Source organism: Sceloporus undulatus, chromosome 5 (genome assembly GCF_019175285.1).
Source record: "Sceloporus undulatus isolate JIND9_A2432 ecotype Alabama chromosome 5, SceUnd_v1.1, whole genome shotgun sequence".
Lineage (NCBI taxonomy): Eukaryota > Metazoa > Chordata > Lepidosauria > Squamata > Phrynosomatidae > Sceloporus > Sceloporus undulatus.
This window is the reverse complement of record NC_056526.1, coordinates 6085364-6093051: the sequence shown is the minus strand read 5'-3', so window position 1 is coordinate 6093051 and position 7688 is coordinate 6085364.

Genomic DNA, 7688 nt, shown 5'->3' with positions numbered 1-7688 from the left:
TGACCTGTTACAGACAGCCAAAATAAAGCTGCTTCGAGTCACAGTGGAGGTATGGTGTTTCAATGATGCATGCATCCTAAAAGTCCAGAAGCCACACCAAAGCCATGCTCCAGTCTGGTGACTTCTGTGACTCGAAGCAGCTTTATTTTGGCTGTCTGTAACAGGCCTTAGAATCATGGGAGCTTATCCCATGACATTTTAATTCAGCTTACCTCTACACAGTGTAAACCTTAAAATTTAAACAGAGGCTGGATGTTCATCTGTCGGGGATGCTTTGACTGAGAGTTCCTGAATGGCAGGGGGTTGGATTGGATGGCCCTTGCGGTCTCTTCCAACTCTATGATTCTATGATTCTAATGTGGGTGGCATACTGATATTATCAGATGGTTTTTGCTGCCTAATTTGCTGCTCGAATACAGCCCAGGTCCATCCCTGCTCCCAGGAGCACTTCACTAGGCATTTTCTGAAAACCAGAAAACTCCCGGATCTGAAAAGAGCCAGGAGGTGCGGCTCAGGAAGCGGGAATGGACTTGGGATGTATTCAGGTGGCAAATTAGATGGCAAAAACCATCTGATAAAATCAGGATGCCACCCAAATTAAGATTTAATTTAGACAGAGGTAAGATGAATTAAAACACCATAGGATAAGCTCCATAGAGTTGGAAGAGACTCCAAGGGCCATCCAATGCAACCCATTTCTGCCATCCAGGAACACTAATCAAAGCACCCCCAACAGACGACCATCCAGCCTCTGTTTAAAAACCTCCAAAGAAGGCAATTCCACCACACTCCAAGGCAGCATATTCCACTGTCAGACTGCTCTGACCATCAGGAAATAACTCCAGAGATTCAGGTGGAATCTCTTTTCCTGTAATTTGACTCCATTGTTCCTTGTCCTAGTCTCTTGAGCCATGGAAATAAGCCCGTTCCCTCTTTGGTATGACATCCCTCCAATGATGTGATATCATCTTGATGGTGGTGGTGGTGGTGGTGATATTGATGAAGAACATCCAGTCTTTTCCAAATCTGGAACTCAATGCAGCTTGCAAAAGTTAAAAAGAGAATAAGAAAAACACAAACAGTTTAAATCTCCCTTATCAGGAATTCTGAAATCCAAAGTATTTGAAAAACTACATCTTATTGTTTTCATGAGTGGCTGGGATAGTGACACCTTTGCTTTCTGCACACAACCTTTGTTTCATGCACAAAATTGTTATTAAAAATTGTATAAAATTATCATCAGACTATGTGTATAAGGTGTATATGAAGCATACATGAATTTCGTGTTTAAACATCGGTCCCATCTCCAAGATATCTTATTATGTGCAGTACTTACATGAAAATTCAGGTATTCCAAAATCAAAAAAGAAAGAAAGAAAGAATCTGAAATCCAAACAAACCTCTGATCCCAAGCACTTCAGATAAAAGAAAGACTTAACCTGTGCCACATAAAAGCAATAAAAATATCAGCTGGAATCTTCTATCACGGTGTACATTATGTGATTTTATATATACTTAGCTTTGTAGAAGAATTGCTAAGGAAACTTCTCAATGAATTGTAAAGATGCATAATGTGATGCCAGCAAGAGTGTGCCGGTGCACATTGGGGTCTGCCAATGTCCATCAACACTCCCTAGCCAATGTCCCAATGCACATTGATATCCATTGGACCTGGTGTTCATGCACTACTTGTGGTCTGCAAAATTCTAGCTGGTCTGACTCTTCCCAATAGTGGTATTTGACTTCAGGAAAGTTATTTCTCATCCTGAAAACAAATAATTGCAACTGTTCTTTGCATCTCCATTGGCTGTTATATTGGTTTTAAAATTCAGCACCACCAAGATGGCAGAATACACAGAGGTTCAAATTCAGACTTTTAACAGCTAAGCATTCCAAGTCTTTGCCTGGAAGGCCAAATACGTCAGTTACAAAATCTGCCACATTCAATTATTCCCAAATCTCACATTCTCTCAGTTGAAGTTATAAAGAACTTTGAACATTAAGGAATTTTTAAAAATAATAATAAAAAAATTGAATCAATTAAAATTCTCATCTATCACTACTCAGGGCCTATTTCAGCTGGACTTTCTCAATCTTTCAACCACTAAACACTGGTGGGCAAAGTGTGTCTCTGTGTGCTTTCAAGTTGCCTGTTGAATATCATGAATTTCATAGGGTTTTCTTACCAAGGAATACTCAAGAGGTGTTTTGCCAGTTCCTTCCTCTGAAGTATAGCCTACAGCACCTGATATTCCTTTGCCTTCCCCTATCCTAGTACTAACCAGGTCTAACATTGCTTAGCTTCCAAGATCAGATGATATCTGGTGCCTTCAGGGTATTTAGACTTCACAAACTGTATGTGGCCCCCAGAATTTACCTTTGTGGACTCCATAAGAGTCTTCTAAGAATCTTCCAACCCTCTTGAGCTCTCATCCAATTTTATGGCATATTAATACATATCTGAATACAAAGCTGACCATGAGCCAGGTTTTAAATTGTTTGAACCTTCTTCATCTGGTTTTAAGCTGTCTTCTTTCACCTTTTTCAAAAAATGTCCAGTTTTTTAGCCTGTTTTAATTGTATCATTATTATTATTTTACTCTTTTAAATGGTCATAATTTGCTCAAGCTGATATTATTTCATTCTCTCACACACTGAGATGTTTATAGGGCAGCATATAAATATTTTAATGAATGAAATAAAAATGCACCCGGCTGTCCAAAAAGAATGATTCTTGGGGGGGGGGGGGGGGTTTAGATCAGTGGATGCAGATGTGCTCAGGGTTTAGAAATGTCTTAATCCCATCTACTGTAGTATTATATCCATATAGATGCTCCTTCTCTTCCCTTACTCATCCATACCAATCAGACATGATCTGCTGCTATTTTTGCCAGAAGGGAAATGTTTACAAATGGAGGGGTAGCATTCGCTGTAGTGCTACCAAAGGCAAACGGAGGCTTATGCTTCCAATGCTAATAGGAGAGCGAACCCACTCTGGGATTTATTATGAACTTTAATTGAATTATTCCTCCACCCCAATAGCTTCAGCACCATACCGAAAATTGAGTTACCAGCCTCCACAATTCAAAGCCAGACTTTTAAGAGCTAAGGACTTAAATTGCTCTCTGGTCTGGCTATTTCTCTTTATCTCACATTCACAAGGGTTCAATCAAGTCCTTTCCATCTTGCATCCATTCCGTCACCACCTCCAAATTTGCACATTTTTGCAAGCTCTTATCCAAACAGCGAACCAGGTAATATTCACATTCATTCAAAGCAGTAATAGTGTAGGGCAGAAGTTTTGTCTTCTGAAATTCATCTGTTTAAAGATCTATGTACTTCTAAGTTTTTCCCCTGCAGATAGCAAAGGAATCGCAGTCTAAGTTCTTCTATTTTTCTTCCTCTGTTCCCTTGAAATGCACAAGGGACACATTCTAACAAAACACCCCGAAGCTATGTCCATGGTGGTGGGTGGTATAAAGAGACGTTTGCTAGTGCTTTGGGATGAACAGAAGAGATAAAATGCATTTATGTGTTATTATTTATCACCACTAGTTACATGTCATGTTTCAGAATATAAATCCTTCCAAGTGAGAACCCAAGTTATATTGAGATAATAAAAGCACAATAAATAATCTGTGCCAATAGGAGGGTGAGTCTGTGTATGTGTCCGTCTGAGCCATAAATTCAAAGCCATGAAACATAGACCTCTGAAAGTTGTCATATAGGCATCCTAGACGTCTGCATCTTAGAGGCATTTCAAATAGATTGATGACACTTTCCAGAGCCTGTAGTACCATCTTTAGTCACTAGGTGGGAGACTTCCTTAACCAGTTAAGCATTAGTCAGAGTATAAATATTTTTCTAAGGGATGTCCTTTATTTGAGGGCCAGAAAGCTTGTCTTTTAAAGAGCTAGCAGGTAACCCTTTCTATAAGGGATATCCCCTATTTGAGGATTCTAAAGCTTTATATAAATTGAACAAGATGTTAGGGAAAAAATCCCATATTTTTGGGTCTTAGTCTTCATAAAGAGAGATCTGTGTGCATCATATAATTTATGGATGTGGACAATATGTTATTTTTACAGAGAAATCCATGGCCATGCTGACTGCGATCAATACTTTCATTTGGAATTTAGGTAGGACACAAAGTTATCAATCATTAATCGGAGTGGAGACTGCAGACAAGAAGTCAGAAGAAGAGTAGGACTCGGAAGGACAGCTAGGAAGGAACTAGACAAGATCTTGAAGTGTAAAGATATATAATTGGATATTAGTGGACATAGGATTGTCCATGCCATTGTATTTCCCACTTTTATGTATGCTTGTGAAAGCAAGACAGTGAAGAATGCTGATAGGAAGAAAATAAACTTGTTTGAAGCTGGAGAAGAGTTCTGTGGATACTGTGGACTGCTAAAAAAAGACAAATAAATGGGTCCTAGAACAAATCAAGCCAGAACTCTACCTAGAAGCCAGGATGACTAAACTGAGACTGGACCTGGCCATATAATGAGAATTTATTCGACAAAAATATATAACGCTTGGTATGGTGGAGGGCAAGAAAGGAAAGGAGGAAGACCACATTCCAAATGGATAGATCCATCAAGGAAGACACAGCCATGGGTCTGCAGGACCTGAGCAGAGCTGCTTAGGACTGGTTAACTTCGAGCTCTCTCATTTATGGGCTGTCATGGGTCGAAGTCAACTTGAAGGCAGCTAGCAACAACAGCCAAAACAAAGTGCATGTATCTGGGGCCACCCAGGTCAAGAAGCTCACATTTGTAAAGGAGTCCTGAGAAATCAGTGGAGGCTTTTTTCTGGATGAAAAGGTGTATGGGCAAAGAAAAACATTTGGGTTTGGCTCAGTGGCATCACTAGTGTTGGTGTCACCCAGTGCAATAACTCATGGTGTCACCCCTCCCCTCCATTGACCTCTTCCCATTTCATACCATATAGAATCCTTAGTAATGCTTTTTTGAACTAATGTTACTCATAAATCATAATTTCAATATATCACTGGATGTAATGCTAATAGTCCTAACATAAACAACTGGCAAATTAAAATTATACCTTCAGATTACAATATCATATGGACAACCTAAATGAATTCACATATACAGAGTGGTGATTTGGTTAAAATGTGACATTGTTAAAGAAAATTTTGAAAATACAAATTTCAAAAAATTCAATTTTTTTTGAAAAAACTAAATTTTTGAAATTTTAAATTTAAAAATTTGGGGGGCACTCCTTTCTCCTTCCACTGTTCTTCCTCCCCCCCACTCCCACCATCTCCTAAAGCAGTTTAAAGGGAAACAGATGAATGCCACAGCCTGTTTCTGCCAAAATGTAGGTGTTTGAGGAGCAATGGGGTCACCCCCTTTAGGGTATCACTTGGTGCAGTCCGCACTCCCCGCACCCCTCCAGTGATGCCATTGGTTTGGCTGCTGGAAGCTGGTGGATCCTATGGCAATGGAACGGTGAATCTACCCTAGGTTTAGACACCTCTTTTAAAGGAGCTTTCCAAGATGTTTAACCTGTTGGGGAAGATAGTGTTTGGCATATTGGAGAGAAGATTTAAAACTGGGGCTAATACCTGGAGTAGATTCATCACGCTTCTGACATGGAAGCCCCCAGCCATCAGTGGGTTCATCTCTAATTGTCCTGGTTCAAGGGGGCAGGTTCTCTCCAGAGTTCAAAAGAACAAGCAGGGCAGGAACAAATACTAAACAGGGTCATACACAGAGGGTCTGTAAGACCAGGAGCATGGTCAAGGCAATCTAGGGACTGAGCATGAAAAACAATCCAGGAAAGAGACAAAGCTAAGCAGAGAGTCACTAAGGGTCCAAGGAACAAGCTAAAGGCCAGGAAACAACAGGGCAGGTAATGCAGCATTGCGCTGAGTGAAGATAGTGACACTGTTGTCTTCCAACAAAAATGCAGCCTGGGCTATGTTGATTTATTGTTGTTATTTGCTATCAAGTTGGCTTCAACTTATGGTGAGACTATGAATAAGCAACTTCGAAGAGCCCTGGTTATCAGCAGCCCTGCTCAGATCTTGCAAACTCAGGGCAATGGTTTCCTTGATGGAGTCTATTATTATTATTATTATTATTATTATTAACCTTTATTTATGAAGCGATAAATCTGCCAGCAATGTGGTCCTCCTTTTTTTCTTACTGCCTTCCATTTCACCGAGCTTTACAAGTCTCCTGTATCCAAAATGCTTGGGACCAGAAGTGGTTTAGATTTCAGATTTTGGAAAATTTACAGATTTTGGAAAAATTGCAGATTTTGGAATTCCAGGAAAGGGATATTCAACCTGTATTGACCCATACCATTTTAATGATATGCCAAAAATGCAATAGTCTCCGTTTAGTCATTTCTAAATCTGGCCTAATTATCTCAGCATTTCCTTTATAATGCATGCTAAGAGGTTTTCTGATCTTTTGTTACTGTTGCTTTACGCTCTATTGTTCATAAGGATCCAATACCTGGGACACCTTGTCTTCAAGACTGTCATGGACTGAGCTGGTAGTCAACCAGCATTCTCCCATGGATCAGGCTCTTCTTCCTTGTCCATCTGTCACTCCAGTTTGTATACTGAAGTGCTGCCGATTTTTCACCCTCTCCCTTTCCAAACACACACAATCCTTGCCTTTCTCTCCAATCTTCTATCCACCCCTTGTTGCCATTACAACCTGCCTTTGAGTTAATTTCTTGCAAGAGGGAGTTCCATTTTAATGCAATGCTAAGGTTATGATTTAAGCCCTGTGTGATGGAGGACATTCAGAGTTAAGGGTCCCCAAAGCCCACTGTTAGAGGGTCTTTCATTACCAGATCATATGTGGCATCATAATGACTCCAAGGAAGGAGGTCAGAATTACAAGGGCCCAGGGAGCCTTAACTCTCCAGCCTCTGGACTTTTGTGGCCTTGAATCATGACCTTATCATCTTGCTAATGTACTCCTCTCTGCATTCTCGAAGGCTTTTAAGCTATGGGGAGAAATTAAACAAGTTTTCAGATGTGAGTAAAGATGAGTGATCAATGAACGTTAAAGGAACCTTGATCCAGAAAGCCAAGGGCATGTGTACCCCTGTTTGGGGCTCTATGAGACCCAATATACTTGAATATTGCAAACACAATCACAGTTTGAGTCCCTATATGTCCCAACAAACTATATTTTAAATTTTACACATATGCACTTTCCCAAAAGTTCCACGCATCAAATGAGTTGCTGTTGCAGGACTTGGTGATGGGTCTCTTCTGTCTGTACTGCCTAGCTGTACAGTAACATTTGGTTGCAAATCTTAAAGCCTTAAATAAATTCAAAATAGATGCAAATGCAATACAAGTTGAGTCTCCCTTATCTGGAATTCTGATATCCAAAATATTCCAAAATCCAAAATTGTCCACATGGACAATTGGTGTCCATTACAGATAGGGACACTTTTGCTTTCTGATGCTTCAGTGCACATAAATTCTGTTTCATGCACAAAAATATTTAAAATATTGTGTATAAAAGTATGTGAACGCTATGTGTATAAGGTGTATATGACGCATAAATGAATATTATGATTAGACTTGGGTCTCATCGCCATGTTTGAATACTTGAAGGGATGTCATATTGAGGAGGGAGCTAACTTGTTTTCTGCTGCTCCAGAGACTAGGACCTGGAGCAGCAGAAAAC